General features: G+C 44.0%; 1 pseudogene; it reads right to left on the bottom strand.

Moving 5' to 3' along the window:
* Positions 1–1402: 1402 nt before the first annotated feature.
* The window catches only part of LOC112239760, a 36777-nt pseudogene continuing 14692 nt past the window's right edge, over positions 1403–23487 (bottom strand).

The raw sequence follows: 23487 nt of genomic DNA on the forward strand, positions 1-23487 counted from the left end.
CTCCATCACTCTCCATCACTCTCTCACCACTCTCTCCATCACTCTCTCCACCACTCTCTCCACCACTCTCTCCATCACTCTCTCCATCACTCTCTCCATCACTCTCTCCACCACTCTCTCCACCACTCTCTCCACTCTCTCCATCACTCTCTCCATACTCTCTCCATCACTCTCTCCACCACTCTCTCCACCACTCTCTCCATCACTCTCTCCATACTCTCTCCATCACTCTCTCCATCACTCTCTCCACCACTCTCTCCACCACTCTCTCCATACTCTCTCCATCACTCTCTCCATCACTCTCTCCACCACTCTCTCCATACTCTCCATCACTCTCTCCACCACTCTCTCCACCACTCTCTCCATCACTCTCTCCACCCTCTCTCCATCACTCTCTCCATACTCTCTCCATCACTCTCTCCATACTCTCTCCATCACTCTCTCCACCACTCTCTCCACCACTCTCTCCACCACTCTCTCCACCACTCTCTCCATCACTCTCTCCATACTCTCTCCATACTCTCTCCATCACTCTCTCCATACTCTCTCCATCCTCTCTCCATCACTCTCTCCATACCTCTCTCCATACTCTCTCCATCACTCTCTCCATACTCTCTCCATCACTCTCTCCATCACTCTCTCCATCACTCTCTCCATACTCTCTCCATCACTCTCTCCATCACTCTCTCCATACTCTCTCCATACTCTCTCCATCACTCTCTCCATCACTCTCTCCATACTCTCTCCATCACTCTCCATCACTCTCTCCATACTCTCTCCATCACTCTCCATACTCTCTCCATACTCTCTCCATCACTCTCTCCATCACTCTCTCCATACTCTCTCCATCACTCTCTCCATACTCTCTCCATCACTCTCTCCATACTCTCTCCATCACACTCTCCATCACTCTCTCCATCACTCTCTCCATCACTCTCTCCATCTCTCTCCATACTCTGTCCATCAAAGCTGATTTTCACACAGAGCTTTAACATGGAGTCCATGATTAGGAAGGGAGATGGAAAGAGTTTGCTTGCTAACACTAATGTCTCAGTGCTTTGACAGACATTCTGTAGTCTTGAGGTTTCAGGGTGTACTTACACAGTGTAGATAATACTCCTATCCTCATCCATGTCTAGGGGTTTGAATTACACATTGACCCTTGTGGGTGCCCATTGTTTATGTCTTTGACACTTCTGGTATGGCTTCACATAGATATTTCAATTCTGGTATGGGGTCCTGATTTGTAAAAGGGTGCCCAGCCCTCTTAGCCCCTGTAATTCGAACCTTGTACAACTCAACCTCCTGCTTTTGGAGTAGGTGCTAGCTATCCCCCTTTCTCAATATTGTCCACATTACGTTTGCACAACCGGGGAAAGTCAAAGAGAAGGTGTGAGGGCAAGCATGATGATGATGATGAGGCAAGTTGAAGGTAGGTGAGGTTCAAGGGAGAGAGTGCCAGTAGGAGGAAGGGGCAGGAACAAGACAGGAAGTAGTCCCATCTTCAGTCAACATCTCTTTCCTGTTATCTACATCTTCTGGATCTCAAAGAGACGTACGTCCGTGTCGTACCAGATGGGCGGGTCCACGTTGCTGTGAAGACAAATAAAAGGTTTCAAATGTTAAATACATTGGGAGACTATTTCCTCTTAGATCTAAGAGGAAGAGAGAACGCATTGGAACATTTGTTGCCAAATGAACACATCCCAGAAGAAAGAAGTACACAGATGAAACCCCACATGAATCATGAAAATGAGTGAAATACCATAGGACTACAGCTCCCATCATGCCCTACTCACCGCAGGTAGACCACTCCCCACATGTAGGTGCGGAACCACATGGCCGTGCCGGCGTTGGCCTGGTACTTCCGGATGAGGATGGGATGGGGGACGGGCAGGAGGCCCACCAGGGTACCATGCTGGAGGAACTTCAGGATCTCAGACTCGTCTGTCAAACCTCTGAGAGAGAGAGGGAAAATATTTTTTGGGCTCCACATACATAAAAACAGATATTTAAATATCATCAGTCATTAAAGTGTTTCTTCCTAAATGGATGGTGTGTGTTGTATGAGGGGGTTGGGAGCAAAGTTAGAAAATATACAATAATATAACTTCACAGAATCTACTGACACTTCATAGAAGTAAACCTTTGATGACCAATATGACCAGTGATGTTTGACTTACTTGTCGATACAGATCTTCTCAACCTGTGGGACCAGCACCTGCAGCAGACGCATTATGGTCTGTAGGGGGAGCTTACACTTCCAGGAGAGGACCTGAGGGAGAAGGAAGGGACACGTTACACTCTTAGAACAAAAGGTGCTAAGTAGAACCATACAGGGTTCTTCAGTTTGTCCTCATAGGGGAACCATTTTTGGTGCTGGGTAAAACCCTTGCAGAGGGTTCTATCTAGAATGGATCTGGGTTGAGGTTGGCAACACCAGAGTGTGGCCATGGCAACACCAGGGTTGTGGGTTTGAGTCCCGCATTCACTGTCTATGTTGACAGTTCTTCAAGTGGCCTTGAATAAAACCGTCTTCTAAATGACAATATTTCATTTTACTATTAAAACTACTCAACCAGTCTGGTGTAGAGGACCAGTGAGATTGATACCTACTCAACCAGTCTGGTGTAGAGGACCAGTGAGATTGATACCTACTCACCCAGTCTGGTGTAGAGGACCAGTGAGATTGATACCTACTCACCCAGTCTGGTGTAGAGGACCAGTGAGATTGATACCTACTCACCCAGTCTGGTGTAGAGGACCAGTGAGATTGATACCTACTCACCCAGTCTGGTGTAGAGGACCAGTGAGATTGATACCTACTCACCCAGTCTGGTGTAGAGGACCAGTGAGATTGATACCTACTCACCCAGTCTGGTGTAGAGGACCAGTGAGATTGATACCTACTCACCCAGTCTGGTGTAGAGGACCAGTGAGATTGATACCTACTCACCCAGTCTGGTGTAGAGGACCAGTGAGATTGATACCTACTCAACCAGTCTGGTGTAGAGGACCAGTGAGATTGATACCTACTCACCCAGTCTGGTGTAGAGGACCAGTGAGATTGATACCTACTCACCCAGTCTGGTGTAGAGGACCAGTGAGATTGATACCTACTCACCCAGTCTGGTGTAGGGGCCCAGTGAGACTGAGAGGTACAGGAGATGGTGGATGATGTGCTTGACATGCGCCTTCTCTCCATCTCTGCCTCAGTGTAGAAAACATCCTGAGAACATAGAACACTGATGACTGACACACGCACGCACACACGCACGCACACACATACGCACGCACGCACGCACGCACACACATACGCACGCACGCACGCACACACACACACACTTACCTCATTGTCCCTTCCAGAAACAGACTCTGTGTCGCTGGCCCCTACAATGGCGCCGTGGACAGCCTGGGGTGTGTGGTCAGCCTGGGGTGTGTGGTCAGCCTGGGGTGTGTGGTCAGCCTGGGTTGTGTGGTCAGCCTGGAGTGTGTGGTGTGACGCGTGTGAATGCTCCATCTTCAGCACAGAGATCATAGTGCCATCCTCTGACACCTGAGACTTCTCAGTCAGTTTGTCAATGGCTGCAGACAGGGATTGATTTGACTGCACAGTAAAACAATCCACACAGTACAAAGGTGCTCCGAACGTGACAGAGATAGCACAATAAAGACAGAGTTTTATTTCCTTTGTGGTCCTGAAGGGACTGACGCTATATGTCAGTTCATACAAAACTATGACACCCCACTGGATGATAACTGTTGTGTTGAGAGAGTCCATATGGGGGAGGTGCAGTTGTGTACCTGGTATAGAATCCTGGTCGTGTTCAGATAGTAGTTATAGATACAGTAGTTATTGTACCTGGTAGTGTTCAGATAGTAGTTATAGATACAGTAGTTATTGTACCAAAGTAGTGTTCAGATAGCAGTTATAGATACAATAGTTATTGTACCTGGCAGTGTTCAGATAGTAGTTATAGATAGGTTGTTGTTAGGAAAATTATGATTAAATGACTGAACAAATCATTTTAAATGGAACTGTAGCTAAGTAAACTTTACTGTTTTATTATATCTGATTAACAATATGAGTTCATAAGAAGGGATTGTGTGACACGGACAAGGAGTAATTAAAGTTAATGAACACCATTCCAACTAGGCAGAAACAAATGGGTTGTGGATTAAGTAAGCAGATAAGGTAGTTAACCTATGGTTGAACCGACGAAACTGAGCTCTGGGGTGTTTTAGACAAGGCTGTGAGTGCATTCCTAGGTTTTCTGTTAATTAGAACTGTCAGCTAAGTGGTGATCGATAATGGTGAGGGGTCAAAAGTTAATTCAGTTATGTTGTGTGTCCTGTGTATGTGCTAGGGGGTCAGATATATATATATATATATATATATATATATATATATATATATATATATATATATATATATATAAACTGTTGCTTGTGGTTGCTCGTGGTAACATGGCAGCGCGCTCCGAGAATAAATTCTGTTACCTATTATTGAAAAGACTGGTCTCCGTCTATTTTATGCAAACAAGAATCTTACAAATTCTCATAAAACAGATTAAAGGAATTCAATTAATGAATACATATTGGTATAATTAAATTACAGTAACAGTTGTGTACCTGGTATAGAATCCTAGTAGTGTTCAGATAGTAGTTATAGATACAGTAGTTATTGTACCAGGTAGTGTTCAGATAGTAGTTATAGATAGGTTGTGTATCTGGTATAGAATCCTGGTCGTGTTCAGATAGTAGTTATAGATACAGTAGTTATTGTACCTAGTAGTGTTCAGATAGTAGTTATAGATAGGTTGTGTACCTGGTATAGAATCCTGGTCGTGTTCAGATAGTAGTTATAGATACAGTAGTTATTGTACCTGGTAGTGTTCAGATAGTAGTTATAGATACAGTAGTTATTGTACCTAGTAGTGTTCAGATAGTAGTTATAGATACAGTAGTTATTGTACCTAGTAGTGTTCAGATAGTAGTTATAGATAGGTTGTGTATCTGGCATAGAATCCTGGTAGTGTTCAGATAGTAGTTATAGATACAGTAGTTATTGCAATTCTCAGTATTTGTCCATAGACCAGAGATACATTTTTGCCATTTTAAAGTTAATTTCCTGCAATTCTACACATTTTGCTATGTAGCTGAGAGAAAATGGTGCAATTTTAAAGCACTTTTCCAGCGATTCTATATATTCTGCCATAGAGCTGAGAGGAAATGTTGGTTACAAAACTAATTTCCAGCGATTCTACATATTCTGCCATGGAGCTGAGAGGAAATGTTGGTTACAAAACTAATTTCCAGCGATTCTACATATTCTGCCATGGAGCTGAGAGAAAATGTTGCAGTAAAAAAAAATATGAAAGAAATAAAATACAACAGAAATACATTGTTTACAGAAGTATTCAGACCCTTCGCTACGAGACTCGGATTTGAGCTCAGCTGTATCCTGTTTCCATTGATCATCCTTGAGATGTTTCTACAACTTGATTGGAGTCCACCTGTGTAAAATCCAATTGATTGGACATGATTTGGAAAGGCACACACCTGTCTCTATAAGGTCCCACAATTGACAGTGCATGTCAGAGCAAATATCAAGCCATGAGGTCGAAGGAATTGTCAGTAGAGCTCCAGAGACTGGATTGTGTCGAGGCACAGATCTAGGAAGGGTACCAAAACATTTCTGCAGCATTGAAGGTCCCCAAGAACACAGTGGCCTCCATCATTCTTAAATGGAAGAAGTTAAGAACCACCAAAGACTCTTCCTAGAGCTGGCCACCCGGCAAAACTGAGCAATCGGGGGAGAAAGGGCTTGATCAGGGAGGTGACTAAGAACCCTGACAGAGCTCTAGAGTTCCTCTCTGGAGATGGGAGAAGCTTCCAGAAGGACAACAATCTCTGCAGCAGTACACTAATTAGGCCTTTATGGTAGAGTGGCCAGACGGAAGCCACTCCTCAGTAAACGGCACAGGGCAGCCCGCTTGGAGTTTGCCAAATGACCACTAAAGACTCTCAGACCATGAGAAACAAGATTCTCTGATCTGATGAAACCAAGATTGAACTAATAGCAAGCTTCACGTCTGGAGGAAACCTGGCACCATCCCTACGGTGAAGCATGGTGGTGGCAGCTTCATGCTGTGGGGATGTTTTCCAGTGGCAGGATCTAGGAGACTAGTCAGGATTGAGGCAAAGATGAACGGAGATCCTTGATGAAAACCTGCTCCAGAACGCTTAGGACCTCAGACTGGGGTGAAGGTTCACCTTCCAACAGGACAACGACGCTAAGCAGCCAAGACAACGCAGGACTGGCTTTGGGACAAGTCTCTGAATGTCCTTGAGTGGCCCAGCCACAGTCCGGACTTGAACCCGACCTAACATCTTTGGAGAGACATGAATATAGCTGTGCAGCATTGCTCCCCATTCAACCTGATAGAGGCATTGCTTTATCTTGGCCAGGTTGCAGTTGTAAATGAGAACTTGTTCTCAACTGGCCTGCCTGGTTAAATAAAGGTGAAATACAAATAAGAGAGGATCTACAGAGGATCTACAGTGAAGAATGGGAGAAACTCCCAAATACAGGTGTACCAAGCTTGTAGAGTCATACCCAAGAAGACTTGAGGCTGTAATCGCTGCCAAAGGTGCTTCAACTAAGAGTTTAAGGGTCTGAATACTTATGTAAATGTAATATCTAATTTCAATTTTTTATAAATTAGCAAAAATGTATAAAAAACTTTTTTCTTTGTTATTATAGGGTATTGTGTGTAAATTAATGAGGGAAAAAATGATTTAATCAATTTTAGAATAAGGCTGTAACCTAACAAAATGTGGATAAAGTCAAGGGGTCTGAATACTTTCCGAAGGCACTGTACATAAGTTGTTATAGTTATAGATCGGTGGTGCACCTGGTATAGCGACCAGGCTGGTCTTCAGCGTTCCTGGCTCGGGGGGGACGGCCGGACGGGAACCCTCCATGGACACCGTTTCCTGGGAGCTGGTACGGGAGATGCCGGTGATGGCATCCGGTGACTTTCTTCTCAGCAAGGCCTTCTGATGGAGGCGGGGTCGGACGGCAGGTTGGCCAACTGATGGAACAAGTTGCGTTTGCGGATAATGGCGTAGACTAGGTTACAGTTTCCTGGAAGATTTAAGAGTAAGGGATTATGAGGGTTATATTGATACGACACAGCAGCACATCAAAGGCAGGCAGTGAATAGTCCTTCTACTGACTGAACCCACAGAAAGTAAGAAACATATAAATAGACTAAATACAATTCCCTGTCATATTGTATTTATTTTTCCATGGAACAGTGAGGAATTGAGAGCCTGGAAATAGATTATAGAGGGGCCCAGGTAGGAGAGTGGCAGAGACAGACTCAAACCCCCGTCACTAGCCGGTATCTGTGGTCCAGAGTCAGCAGCAATACCAACAGACCAGACTCTGGCAGGACTAAACACAGTCTTATGCTATTCTACGGAGTCAGACATGTAACCTGTTCTGAGAGGAGCAGGCTGGGTAAACACTGGTCCTCTCACCATCAAACTGGTACTGGATGATGTTGTTGAAGGCCTCCAGCAGGAAGAAGACAAGATGGTGGTTCTGGGAGGCAGAGAAGAGGAACCAGTTGGTGGAGAAGGCTTCCAAGAGGTGGAGCAGTTTGTTGGCTGCCACCATTGACAGACTCTTCAGGTAGGGAGACACTGTGGAGGAGAGGGAGGAGAAGTCATTCAGGTAGGGAGACACTGTGGAGGAGAGGGAGGAGGAGTCATTCAGGTAGGGAGACACTGTGGAGGAGAGGGAGGAGGAGTCATTCAGGTAGGGAGACACTGTGGAGTAGAGGGAGGAGAAGTCATTCAGGTAGGGAGACACTGTGGAGTAGAGGGAGGAGAAGTCATTCAGGTAGGGAGACACTGTGGAGTAGAGGGAGGAGAAGTCATTCAGGTAGGGAGACACTGTGGAGGAGAGGGAGGAGAAGTCATTCAGGTAGGGAGACACTGTGGAGTAGAGGGAGGAGAAGTCATTCAGGTAGGGAGACACTGTGGAGGAGAGGGAGGAGGAGTCATTCAGGTAGGGAGACACTGTGGAGGAGAAGGAGGAGGAGTCATTCAGGTAGGGAGACACTGTGGAGGAGAAGGAGGAGGAGTCATTCAGGTAGTGAGACACTGTGGAGGAGAGGGAGGAGGAGTCATTCAGGTAGGGAGACACTGTGGAGTAGAGGGAGGAGGAGTCATTCAGGTAGGGAGACACTGTGGAGTAGAGGGAGGAGGAGTCATTCAGGTAGGGAGACACTGTGGAGGAGAGGGAGGAGGAGTCATTCAGGTAGGGAGACACTGTGGAGGAGAGGGAGGAGAAGTCATTCAGGTAGGGAGACACTGTGGAGGAGAGGGAGGAGGAGTCATTCAGGTAGGGAGACACTGGAGTAGAGGGAGGAGAAGTCATTCAGGTAGGGAGACACTGTGGAGGAGAGGGAGGAGGAGTCATTCAGGTAGGGAGACACTGGAGGAGAGGGAGGAGGAGTCATTCAGGTAGGGAGACACTGTGGAGGAGAGGGAGGAGAAGTCATTCAGGTAGGGAGACACTGTGGAGTAGAGGGAGGAGAAGTCATTCAGGTAGGGAGACACTGTGGAGTAGAGGGAGGAGGAGTCATTCAGGTAGGGAGACACTGTGGAGTAGAGGGAGGAGAAGTCATTCAGGTAGGGAGACACTGTGGAGTAGAGGGAGGAGAAGTCATTCAGGTAGGGAGACACTGTGGAGTAGAGGGAGGAGAAGTCATTCAGGTAGGGAGACACTGTGGAGGAGAGGGAGGAGGAGTCATTCAGGTAGGGAGACACTGGTGGAGGAGAGGGAGGAGGAGTCATTCAGGTAGGGAGACACTGTGGAGTAGAGGGAGGAGGAGTCATTCAGGTAGGGAGACACTGTGGAGGAGAGGGAGGAGGAGTCATTCAGGTAGGGAGACACTGTGGAGGAGAGGGAGGAGGAGTCATTCAGGTAGGGAGACACTGGAGGAGAGGGAGGAGGAGTCATTCAGGTAGGGAGACACTGTGGAGGAGAAGGCGGAGGAGTCATTCAGGTAGGGAGACACTGTGGAGGAGAGGGAGGAGGAGTCATTCAGGTAGGGAGACACTGTGGAGGAGAGGGAGGAGGAGTCATTCAGGTAGTGAGACACTGTGGAGGAGAGGGAGGAGGAGTCATTCAGGTAGGGAGACACTGGAGGAGAGGGAGGATTCATTTGAGGAGTCATTGACCACAGGCTAGACTAAAAGAGACACTGTGGAGGAGTACATCTGTTTGGAGGAGGAGGGACTTCAGGTATGGGAAGACACTGGAGGAGAGGGAGGAGTAGATGTCATTCAGGCAGGGATGACACTGTGGAGTAGCCTACTGATGGGTAACACTGTAATGACTAGCTGTAATGTAACACTGTAATGACAGCTGTAAGTGAGACTACTGTGGTAACACTGGAGTAAGGGACTAGGAGTAACACTGTAACACTGTTGACAGGTAATGTAACACTGGAGACACTGTGGTAACACTGTAATGACTACTGCTGGAGGAGGATTCATTTGTAGAGATACTGTAATGACTACTGCTTGTAACACACAGATGCTGTAGTAACACTGTAATGACTAGCTAGACTAAAAAGCAAGTAACATCTCAATATGCATGTACAGCATCTAACAGAATGACTTAATGAGTACATCTGTTTGGGTGTTTAAGGTGATCTGTAATGTAATGGGACTGTCCCAAAGTAATGTAATATTGTAAACTGTTCAATACCTCAGAACTTTCTGTGTAATGGCTGAGACTTACAAAAAGTAATGACTACTGCTGTAAGTAACACTGTTTCTACTGCTGGACCGGACTATGCGTCACATGATGACGTGTTGCTGTGTAACACGATTGCTATAGCCTACTGTATGTTTTAAATGTTGTAACACTGTAATGACTACTGCTGTAATGTAACACTGTAATGACTACTGCTGTAATGTAACACTGTAATGACTACTGCTGTAATGTAACACTGTAATGACTACTGCTGTAATGTAACACTGTAATGACTACTGCTGTAATGTAACACTGTAACACTGTAATGACTACTGCTGTAATGTAACACTGTAACACTGTAATGACTACTGCTGTAATGTAACGCTGTAATGTAACGCTGTAATGACTACTGCTGTAATGTAACACTGTAATGACTACTGCTGTAATGTAACACTGTAATGACTACTGCTGTAATGTAACACTGTAATGACTACTGCTATAATGTAACACTGTAATGACTACTGCTGTAATGTAACGCTGTAATGACTACTGCTGTAATGACTACTGCTGTAATGTAACGCTGTAATGACTACTGCTGTAATGTAACGCTAATGACTACTGCTGTAATGACTAACGCTGTAACTGCTGTAATGACTTACTGCTGTAATGTAACGCTGTAACACTGTAATGACTACTGCTGTAATGTAATGCTGTAATGACTACTGCTGTAATGTAACGCTGTAATGTAACACTGTAATGACTACTGCTGTAATGTAACACTGTAATGACTACTGCTGTAATGTAACGCTGTAATGTAACACTGTAATGACTACTGCTGTAATGACTACTGCTGTAATGTAACACTGTAATGACTACTGCTGTAATGTAACACTGTAATGTAACACTGTAATGACTACTGCTGTAATGTAACGCTGTAATGACTACTGCTGTAATGTAACACTGTAATGACTACTGCTGTAATGTAACACTGTAATGACTACTGCTGTAATGTAACACTGTAATGACTACTGTAACACTGTAATGACTACTGCTGTAATGTAACGCTGTAATGACTACTGCTGTAATGTAACACTGTAATGACTACTGCTGTAATGTAACACTGTAATGACTACTGCTGTAATGTAACACTGTAATGACTACTGCTGTAAATGTAACACTGTAATGTAATGTAACATTGACTACTGTAATGTAACACTGTAATGATTACTGCTGTAATGTAACACTGTAATGACTACTGCTGTAATGTAACACTGTAATGACTACTGCTGTAATGTAACACTGTAATGACTACTGCTGTAATGTAACACTGTAATGACTACTGCTGTAATGTAACACTGTAATGACTATGACTACTGCTGTAATGTAACTGCTGTAATGTAACACTGTAATGACTACTGCTGTAATGTAACACTGTAATGACTACTGCTGTAATGTAACACTGTAATGACTACTGCTGTAATGTAATGCTGTAATGATTACTGCTGTAATGTAACACTGTAATGACTACTGATGTAATGTAACACTGTAATGACTACTGCTATAATGTAACACTGTAATGACTACTGCTGTAATGTAACGCTGTAATGACTACTGCTGTAATGTAACGCTGTAATGACTACTGCTGTAATGTAATGCTGTAATGACTACTGCTGTAATGTAACGCTGTAAGTAATGACTACTGCTGTAATGTAACGCTGTAATGACTACTGCTGTAATGTAACACTGTAATGACTACTGCTGTAATGACTACTGCTGTAATGTAACGCTGTAATGACTTCTGCTGTAATGTGCTGTAATGTAACGCTGTAATGACTACTGCTGTAATGTAACGCTGTAATGTAACACTGTAATGACTACTGCTGTAATGTAACGCTGTAATGTAACACTGTAATGACTACTGCTGTAATGTAACGCTGTAATGTAACGCTGTAATGACTACTGCTGTAATGTAACGCTGTAATGACTACTGCTGTAATGTAACACTGTAATGACTACTGCTGTAATGTAATGCTGTAATGTAACACTGTAATGACTACTGCTGTAATGTAACTGCTGTAATGTAACACTGTAATGACTACTGCTGTAATGTAACGCTGTAATGTAACACTGTAATGACTACTGCTGTAATGTAACGCTGTAATGTAACACTGTAATGACTACTGCTGTGACTACTGCTGTAATGTAACACTGTAATGACTACTGCTGTAATGTAACACTGTAATGACTACTGCTGTAACGCTGTAATGATTACTGTAATGACTACTGCTGTAATGACTACTGCTGTAATGTAACACTGTAATGACTACTGCTGTAATGTAACGCTGTAATGCTGTAATGACTACTGCTGTAATGTAACACTGTAACACTGTAATGACTACTGCTGTAATGTAACGCTGTAATGTATGACTACTGTAATGACTACTGCTGTAATGTAACACTATAATGTAACGCTGTAATGACTACTGCTGTAATGTAACACTGTAATGACTACTGCTGTAATGTAACACTGTAATGACTACTGCTGTAATGTAACGCTGTAATGACTACTGCTGTAATGTAACACTGTCATGACTACTGCTGTAATGTAACGTTGTAACGCTGTAATGACTACTGCTGCCTTCTTGGCCAGGTCTCTTTTGTAAAATAGACTACGTTTCTCAATGGGACTTTCCTGGTTAAATGAAGGTTGAATAAATAAATAAAGAACCATGTGCATATTTGACCAGCAGATGGAGCCAGTGCAGAGATACTCGCCATTCACTACGATGGTGAGCAGGCAGTCAAAAAGAGGCTGTAGACGCTGGTGGCCGCTGGTGATGATCTTGTGGAACACCTGGAGATCACACAGAGGTACAGACATAGAGATAGAATTACTAGAAGGGACAAGGGCAATTTGACTGGAACACTTATGGGTACACTCAATCGCCGTCAAGCCACCCATCAGAGAACATTTATTGACTTGAATGTCTGTTGTAGCAATTATATTTCTATAGGACCTGGATTCAAATAATATTTGTTTCCATTCAAATGCTTTATCTGCGTTTCATTGATCTTGCTTGGCGCAATGGAACCAATGGGAGAGTCCCAATAGAGAGAACCCCGCCCATTTGGCACTCCAGGCTCAATTACAAATATTTGAATGAAATACTATTTGAATCAAAGTGTAATAAAGACACTAAGCTATAACTGAGGCTTTTTATTTAACACACAGAGGCAGATCACAGAAAATGTCATATTGCCTGCAGAACTAATCCATTTGCTACAGTCACACTGTATTCCACAGAGATATATTCTATTCATTCTATATCTATGCTGTCACCTACTGTAACTTGTATGGCAGAGTCTTACTACTATGAGTAGGTCGGCGTGGGTCCCTGTAAACACTGGGATGTCCATAGGTACGTGGACAGAGTAGGGCTTGTTGAGACGCACGCCAAAGTTCCTCTCTCCACTCAGCAGTAGCAGGATGAAGACACCGATGTGCATGAGACCCACACGGGCTGTAGCAGAAACACACACACACACACACACAAGAGCGAGAGACAATCACTAAAACCATTACCAAGGTATACGTTAATAAAGCACACATTCACAGCCATTACAGACAGATATATAGTATATTCCAGTCCCTACAGACAGATATATAGTATATTCCAGTCCCTACAGACAGATATATAGTATATTCCAGTCCCTACAGACAGATATGTAGTATATTCCAGTCCCTACAGACAGATATATAGTATATTCCAGTCCCTACAGACAGATATATAGTATATTCCAGTCCCTACAGACATATATATAGTATATTCCAGTCCCTACAGACATATATAGTATATTCCAGTCCCTACAGACAGATATGTAGTATATTCCAGTCCCTACAGACAGATATATAGTATATTCCAGTCCCTGCAGACAGATATGTAGTATATTCCAGTCCCTACAGACAGATATATAGTATATTCCAGTCCCTACAGACAGATATATAGTATATTCCAGTCCCTACAGACATATATATAGTATATTCCAGTCCCTACAGACAGATATGTAGTATATTCCAGTCCCTACAGACAGATATATAGTATATTCCAGTCCCTACAGGCAGATATATAGTATATTCCAGTCCCTACAGACAGATATATAGTATATTCCAGTCCCTACAGACAGATATATAGTTTATTCCAGTCCCTACAGATATAAATATAGTTTATTCCAGTCCCTACAGACAGATATATAGTATATTCCAGTCCCTACAGATATATATATAGTTTATTCCAGTCCCTACAGATATATATATATAGTTTATTCCAGTCCCTACAGACAGATACGTAGTATATTCCAGTCCCTACAAACTATACTCACACCCTGCCATCATTCATAGGATAGGTCTATCCGTGTGTGTGTGTGTCTACAGACTATACTCACACCCTGCCATCATTCATAGGATAGGTCTATCCGTGTGTGTGTGTCTACAGACTATACTCACACCCTGCCATCATTCATAGGATAGGTCTATCCGTGTGTGTGTGTGTCTACAGACTATACTCACACTGGTCGGCCCGGGCGTCATTAAGGTAGAAGAGGATGGGTACCAAGATGTCCAGAACATCACTGCTCTTCAAAACAAAGAATAGGAACTTCTGTGATGGGCAGAGAGACGGTGGTATGGGTTATTAGAATGTGATGCATGTTTGTTTCTCTGTTGAGGGCAGGCTATTCCTCTATTCTATCTCTGTTGAGGGTCGGCTATTCCTCTATTCTATCTCTGTTGAGGGTAGGCTATTCCTCTATTCTATCTCTGTTGAGGGTAGGCTATTCCTCTATTCTATCTCTGTTGAGGGTAGGCTATTCCTCTATTCTATCTCTGTTGAGGGCAGGCTATTCCTCTATTCTATTCCTCTATTCTATCTCTGTTGAGGGTAGGCTATTCCTCTATTCTATCTCTGTTGAGGGTAGGCTATTCCTCTATTCTATTTTGACTCTTTTAATCTTCAATGAAGATTTTGATCATCTCGGCTACTAAATGTAACATTACTGTCAATATGGTATATTATGTTTGTACCTGTCTTCTACATTTTGTGTATTCACTGATGATGTAAATATGGTATATTATGTATGTACAGTTGAAGTCGGAAGTTTACATACACCTTAGCCAAATACATTTAAACTCAGTTTTTCACAAGGTCAGTTAGGATCACCACTTTATTTTAAGAATATGAAATGTCAGAATAATGGTAGAGAGTGATTTATTTCAGTTTTAATTTCTTTCATCACATTCCCAGTGGGTCAGAAGTTTACATAAACTCAATTAGTATTTGGTAGCATTGCCTTTAAATTGTTTAACTTGGGTCAAATGTTTTGGGTAGCCTTCCACAAGCTTCCCACAATAAGTTGGGTGAATTTTGGCCCATTCCTCCTGACAGAGCTGGTGTAACTGAGTCAGGTTTGTTGGCCTCCTTGCTCGCACACACTTTTTCAGTTCTGTCTACACATTCTCTATGGGATTGAAGTCAGGGCTTTGTGATGGCCACTCCAATACCTTGACTTTGTTGTCCTTAAGCCATTTTGCCAGAACTTTGGGAGTATGCTTGGGGTCATTGTCCATTTGGAAGACCCATTTTCGACCAAGCTTTAACTTCCTGACTGATGTCTTGAGATGTTGCTTCAATCTATCCACATAATTTTCCTACCTCATGATGCCATCTATTTTGTGAAGTGCACCAATCCCTCCTGCAGCAAAGCAACCCCACAACATGATGCTACCACCTTATTTCACGGTTGGGATGGTGTTCTTCGGCTTGCAAGCCTCCCCTTTTCCTCCAAACATAACAATGGTCATTATGGCCAAACAGTACTATTGTTGTTTCATCAGACCAGAGGACATTTCTCCAAAAAGTATGATCTTTGTCCCCATGTGCAGTTGCAAACCGTGGCTTCTACCTTGCTGAGCAGCCTTTCAGGTTAAGTCGATAGAGGACTCGTTTTACTGTGGATATAGATACTATTGTCCCTGTTTCCTCCAGCATCTTCACAAGGTCCTTTGCTGTTGTTCTGGGATTCATTTGCACATTTCACACCAAAGTACGTTCATCTCTAGGAGACAGAACGCGTCTCCTTGCTGAGCGGTATGACGGCTTTGTGGTTCCATGGTGTTTATACTTGTGTACTATTGTTTGTACAGGCGAACGTGGTACCTTCAGGGATTTGGAACTTGCTCCCAAGGATGAACCAGACTTGTGGAGGTCTACAATTTTTTTCTGAGGTCTTGGCTGATTTCTTTTGATTTTCCCATGATGCCAAGGAAAGAGGCACTGAATTTGAAGGTAGGCCTTGAAGTACATCCACAGGTACACCTCCAGTTGACTCAAATGATGTCAATTTGCCTATCAGAAGCTTCTAAAGCCATGACATAATTTTCTGGAATTTTCCAAGCTGTTTAAAGGCACAGTCAACTTAGTGTATGTAAACTTCTGACCCACTGGAATTGTGATACAGTGAATTAGAAGTGAAATAATCTGTCTGTAAACAATTGTTGGAAAAATGACGTGTGTCATGCACAAAGTAGATGTACTAACCGACTTGCCAAAACTATAGTTTGTTAACAAGACATTTGTGGAGTGGTTTAAAAACAAGTTTTAATGACTCCAACCTAAGTGTATGTAAAATTCCGACTTCAAACGTACCCGTCTTCTACCTGTTGTCTATTCACTGATTATGTCAATATGATATATTATGTATGTACCTGTCTTCTACCTGTTGTGTATTCACTGATGATGATAATGTCAGAAGGTGCATCTAGCTAAAATGTTTGTTTTTTTCTAATTTAACGTGGCTCAATCGAATACAGTCCACACAATAACAACCTGTATGGTTTCCTACCAGCCTGGTCCTAGATCTGTTTGTGCTGTATAGCTTAGCACTCCTACAGGATGGTAAGGAATAACACAGATCTGGGATCAGGCTAGTCTCCTACCTTATTATAATATATAATATGACAGTAATGTACAATAATAATATATTATAAATGACCTTATTGAAGTCACAGAGCTTCCAGAAGAGCACCAGCAGCTCCTGGTGAAACTGGATCTTCTTGGTGGAGTTGGGCAGGTAGGTCTGCATCAGAGGGTTTACCAACAGGCGAGCCAGTCCCTTCAACACAAAGTCATAGTCCTGGAGAGGGACACAAGCAGGCTTTGAGGTTCACATCTTCATTTGAGAGCTTTAGACCAACGTCTGTTCACATAGCAAAGCTGCACTTGTGATGTACCATTAGAGGAGAAAGCGTGTAAACATGATAGAAGAGAGAACTACAACGAAGAGAGAACTACAAAGAAGAGAGAACTACAAAGAAAGAGAACTACAAAGAAGAGAGAACTACAAAGAAGAGAGAACTACAAAGAAGAGAGAACTACAAAGAAGATAGAACTACAAAGAAGAGAGAACTACAAAGAAGATAGAACTACAACGAAAGAGAACTACAAAGAAGATAGAACTACAACGAAGAGAGAACTACAAAGAAGAGAGAACTACAAAGAAGAGAGAACTATAACGAAAATAGAACTACAAAGAAAATAGAACTACAAAGAAGAGAGAACCTACAAAGAAGAGAGAACTACAAATAAGAGAGAACTACAAAGTAATAGTCCTACTGGGGGGTCACATGACCTTTAGACTAGGGTGAGACCTTCAGACTAGAGTCAGACCTTCAGACTAGGGTCAGACCTTTGGACTAGGGTCAAACCTTTAGACTAGGGTCAGACCTTTAGACTAGGGTCAGACCTTTAGACTAGGGTCAGACCTTTAGACTAGGGTCAGACCTTTAGACTAGGGTCAGACCTTCAGACTAGGGTCAGACCTTTAGACTAGGGTCAGACCTTTAGACTAGGGTCAGACCTTCAGACTAGGGTCAGACCTTTAGACTAGGGTCAGACCTTTAGACTAGAGTCAGACCTTCAGACTAGGGTCAGACCTTTAGACTAGGGTCAGACCTTTAGACTAGGGTCAGACCTTCAGACTAGGGTCAGACCTTCAGACTAGGGTCCAACCTTTAGACTAGGGTCAAACCTTCAGACTAGGGTCAGACCTTTAGACTGGGGTCAGACCTTTAGACTAGGGTCAGACCTTCAGACTAGGGTCAGACCTTTCAGACTAGGGTGAGACCTTTAAACTAGGGTGAGACCTTTAGACTAGGGTCTTTTGACACGGCTGCACTTGTAATGTAGCCTGGTTAAATGAGACTGAACATTCCTCACAACTAAAACAGTGTAGCATTCAGTCTACATGTAATGCACCATTTAAAGGAGGATGTCTAGGTCCAATAGGCTCCTTAACAGCTTCTACCTCCAAGCTATAAAACTGCTGAACAACCTCCAAGCTATAAAACTGCTGAACAATTCATCAAATGGCCACCCGGACTACAGTCATTTTATTGTAGCCATTTTATTGTGTTAAATTTTTTACTTTAGTTTATTTAGTAAATATTTTTCTAAATCTATGTCTTGAACTGCATTGTTGGTTAAGGGCTTGAAAGTAAGCATTTCACTGTAAGATCTACACCTGTTGTATTCGGTGCATGTGACAAATACAATTTGATTTGATTTGCTTTGAAATGTGTGAAAAATATGACAAGAAGAAAAATGACTGTACCTCTTCCCTGTGAATTCTTGAAAGGTAGTTTACAAACAGATTGTCAGGGCCCACAGACTGCAGAGAGACGGAGAGAAAAATTATGTAACAGCAACTGAACTGACAGGCCCCTGGTCCTACAGGTGAATGACAATGTAGGCAGACCCCTGGTCTCTACAGGTGAATGTTAACACAATGTATCATGACAGACCCCTGGTCTCTACAGGTGAATGTTAACACAATGTATCATGACAGACCCCTGGTCTCTACAGGTGAATGTTAACACAATGTATCATGACAGGCCCCTGGTCTCTACAGGTGAATGTTAACACAATGTATCATGACAGGCCCCTGGTCTCTACAGGTGAATGTTAACACAATGTATCATGACAGGCCCCTGGTCTCTACAGGTGAATGTTAACACAATGTATCATGACAGACCCCTGGTCTCTACAGGTGAATGTTAACACAATGTATCATGACAGGCCCCTGGTCTCTACAGGTGAATGTTAACACAATGTATCATGACAGCCCCTGGTCTCTACAGGTGAATGTTAACACAATGTATCATGACAGGCCCCTGGTCTCTGAAGGTGAATGTTAACACAATGTATCATGACAGACCCCTGGTCTCTACAGGTGAATGTTAACACAATGTATCATGACAGACCCCTGGTCTCTACAGGTGAATGTTAACACAATGTATCATGACAGACCCCTGGTCTCTACAGGTGAATGTTAACACAATGTATCATGACAGACCCCTGGTCTCTACAGGTGAATGTTAACACAATGTATCATGACAGACCCCTGGTCTCTACAGGTGAATGTTAACACAATGTATCATGACAGGCCCCTGGTCTCTACAGGTGAATGTTAACACAATGTATCATGACAGACCCCTGGTCTCTGAAGGTGAATGGTTAACACAATGTTAACACAATGTATCATGACAGACCCCTGGTCTCTACAGGTGAATGTTAACACAATGTATCATGACAGGCCCCTGGTCTCTACAGGTGAATGTTAACACAATGTATCATGACAGACCCCTGGTCTCTACAGGTGAATGTTAACACAATGTATCATGACAGACCCCTGGTCTCTACAGGTGAATGTTAACACAATGTATCATGACAGGCCCCTGGTCTCTACAGGTGAATGTTAACACAATGTATCATGACAGGTCCCCTGGTCTCTACAGGTGAATGTTAACACAATGTATCATGACAGACCCCTGGTCTCTACAGGTGAATGTTAACACAATGTATCATGACAGGCCCCTGGTCTCTACAGGTGAATGTTAACACAATGTATCATGACAGACCCCTGGTCTCTACAGGTGAATGTTAACACAATGTATCATGACAGGCCCCTGGTCTCTACAGGTGAATGTTAACACAATGTATCATGACAGAGGCCCCTGGTCTCTACAGGTGAATGTTAACACAATGTATCATGACAGACCCCTGGTCTCTACAGGTGAATGTTAACACAATGTATCATGACAGACCCCTGGTCTCTACAGGTGAATGTTAACACAATGTATCATGACAGACCCCTGGTCTCTACAGGTGAATGTTAACACAATGTATCATGACAGGCCCCTGGTCTCTACAGGTGAATGTTAACACAATGTATCATGACAGACCCCTGGTCTCTGACAGGTGAATGTTAACACAATGTATCATGACAGGCCCCTGGTCTCTACAGGTGAATGTTAACACAATGTATCATGACAGACCCCTGGTCTCTACAGGTGAATGTTAACACAATGTATCATGACAGACCCCTGGTCTCTACAGGTGAATGTTAACACAATGTATCATGACAGACCCCTGGTCTCTACAGGTGAATGTTAACACAATGTATCATGACAGGCCCCTGGTCTCTACAGGTGAATGTTAACACAATGTATCATGACAGCCCCTGGTCTCTACAGGTGAATGTTAACACAATGTATCATGACAGGCCCCTGGTCTCTACAGGTGAATGTTAACACAATGTATCATGACAGACCCCTGGTCTCTACAGGTGAATGTTAACACAATGTATCATGACAGACCCCTGGTCTCTGACAGGTGAATGTTAACACAATGTATCATGACAGGCCCCTGGTCTCTACAGGTGAATGTTAACACAATGTATCATGACAGACCCCTGGTCTCTACAGGTGAATGTTAACACAATGTATCATGACAGACCCCTGGTCTCTACAGGTGAATGTTAACACAATGTATCATGACAGACCCCTGGTCTCTACAGGTGAATGTTAACACAATGTATCATGACAGACCCCTGGTCTCTACAGGTGAATGTTAACACAATGTATCATGACAGACCCCTGGTCTCTACAGGTGAATGTTAACACAATGTATCATGACAGACCCCTGGTCTCTACAGGTGAATGTTAACACAATGTATCATGACAGACCCCTGGTCTCTACAGGTGAATGTTAACACAATGTATCATGACAGACCCCTGGTCTCTACAGGTGAATGTTAACACAATGTATCATGACAGACCCCTGGTCTCTGAAGGTGAATGTTAACACAATGTATCATGACAGACCCCTGGTCTCTACAGGTGAATGTTAACACAATGTATCATGACAGGCCCCTGGTCTCTACAGGTGAATGTTAACACAATGTATCATGACAGGCCCCTGGTCTCTACAGGTGAATGTTAACACAATGTATCATGACAGACCCCCTGTTCTGGTCTCTACAGGTGAATGTTAACACAATTGTGTCAGGCCCCTGGTCTTACAGGTGAATGTTAACAATGTATCATGACAGGCCCCTGGTCTCTACAGGTGAATGTCTAACACAATGTATCATGACAGGTTAGCAGCAGCCCTGGTCTCTACAGGTGAATCATTAACACAATGTATGTTGAATTAAATGTGAGTGACACACAGACAGAGAGACACAGAGAGAGAGAGAGAGAGAGAGAGAGAGAGAGAGAGAGAGAGAGGGACAGAGAGAGAGACACACACACAGAGAGAGAGACACACAGACAGAGAGACACACACACAGCATCACTCTCCCCCTGTACAGAAGGGTCCATACATCCTGGTCCTCCATGCTGGAGGGAGAGGGGGGTCGATGGGCCAGACCTCCTCCATCATGCTCCAGGGTGACGATGAGGATCTGCACGGCCTGCTCCACCAGCTGCTCCCGGAGTCGGAGAACAGCAGGTGATTGTAAGGGATGCCATAGCCCACCGGGTCGTAGGCACACACCACGTTTACCAGGGAGGTGAAGAGAGGCAGGGCATGCCTGAGGTAGGTGGACGGAGGAAATAATCACTTGTGTCAGTTATGGAGAGAGGGGAAATGATGTGGTGTGTCTGTGTGTTTGTGTGTGTGTGTGTGTGTGTTTGTGTGTTTGTGTGTTTGTGTGTGTGTGCACCTCACCTGTTCTCTGTGGAGCAGAAGAAGCTGACCCAGGGGTTGAGGATGGTGTTGTCTGAGGAGGGAGGGAGGTACATGGCCTCAGAGAAACAGGTTAGCATGGCCTCAGAGAAACAGGTTTAGAGAGAGCCTCAGCAGAGAGAGAGAGAGTGGTGAAAATCATAGATAGAGAGAGAGAGAGAGAGTGAGAGAGAGAGAGAGGAGATAGAGAGAGAGAGAGAGAGAGAGAGAGAGAGAGAGAGAGAGAGAGAGAGAGAGAGAGAGAGAGAGAGAGAGAGAGAGAGGGGAGAGAGAGAGAGAGAGAGAGAGAGAGAGAGAGGAGAGAGAGAGAGGAGAGAGGGGATAGAAAGAGGATCATCAGAACTGTGATCATCACTGTGACTCACCTGTTGAGGTCGTGGATGTAGTTGAGTGGGGGGGACTGGGCGAACCCCACCCCTGCCTCCCAGATATACTCACAGCTGTCTATGGTCTGCATGTCCTCCACAGAGTCCTGTAGGATGGTGACATCATCATGGGACCATCAATCCCAATAACTACTGGGAGAGAGCTACTACTGCTCCGTACACCATCACATCACTGTTCAGTCATCTAAAGCAATGAATACATCATATGAAGCTAACAACGAGTCAGTGCACAATTTCACATAGAGACCTAAGGTGGTATGGTGCCGTGTGGTTCAGTTGGTAGAGCATGGTGCTGTGTGGTTCAGTTGGTAGAGCACGGTGCCGTGTGGTTCAGTTGGTAGAGCATGGTGCCATGTGGTTCAGTTGTTAGAGCATGGTGCTGTGTGGTTCAGTTGGTAGAGCATGGTGCTGTGTGGTTCAGTTGGTAGAGCATGGTGCTGTGTGGTTCAGTTGGTAGAGCATGGTGCTGTGTGGTTCAGTTGGTAGAGCATGGTGCTGTGTGGTTCAGTTGGTAGAGCATGGTGCTGTGGTTCAGTTGGTAGAGCATGGTGCTGTGTGGTTCAGTTGTTAGAGCATGGTGCTGTGTGGTTCAGTTGGTAGAGCATGGTGCTGTGTGGTTCAGTTGGTAGAGCATGGTGCCGTGTGGTTCAGTTGGTAGAGCATGGTGCTGTGTGGTTCAGTTGGTAGAGCATGGTGCTGTGTGGTTCAGTTGGTAGAGCATGGTGCTGTGTGGTTCAGTTGGTAGAGCACGGTGCTGTGTGGTTCAGTTGGTAGAGCATGGTGCTGTGTGGTTCAGTTGGTAGAGCATGGTGCTGTGTGGTTCAGTTGGTAGAGCATGGTGCTGTGTGGTTCAGTTGGTAGAGCATGGTGCTGTGTGGTTCAGTTGGTAGAGCATGGTGCTGTGTGGTTCAGTTGGTAGAGCATGGTGTGTGTGGTTCAGTTGGTAGAGCATGGTGCTGTGTGGTTCAGTTGGTAGAGCATGGTAGTGGTTCAGTTGCATGGTGCTGTGTGGTTCAGTTGGTAGAGCATGGTGCTGTGTGGTTCAGTTGGTAGAGCACGGTGCTGTGTGGTTCAGTTGGTAGAGCATGGTGCTGTGTGGTTCAGTTGAACTTAGAGCGCCCCATTGTGTGGTTCAGTTGGTAGAGCATGGTGCTGTGTGGTTCAGTTGGTAGAGCATGGTGTCTGTGTGGTTCATCTGGTAGAGCATGGTGCTGTGGGTTCAGCTGAGTTTTCCAGGACTGCT

This window comes from Oncorhynchus tshawytscha, unplaced genomic scaffold, assembly GCF_018296145.1.
Source record: "Oncorhynchus tshawytscha isolate Ot180627B unplaced genomic scaffold, Otsh_v2.0 Un_contig_3505_pilon_pilon, whole genome shotgun sequence".
Taxonomy (NCBI): Eukaryota; Metazoa; Chordata; class Actinopteri; order Salmoniformes; family Salmonidae; genus Oncorhynchus; species Oncorhynchus tshawytscha.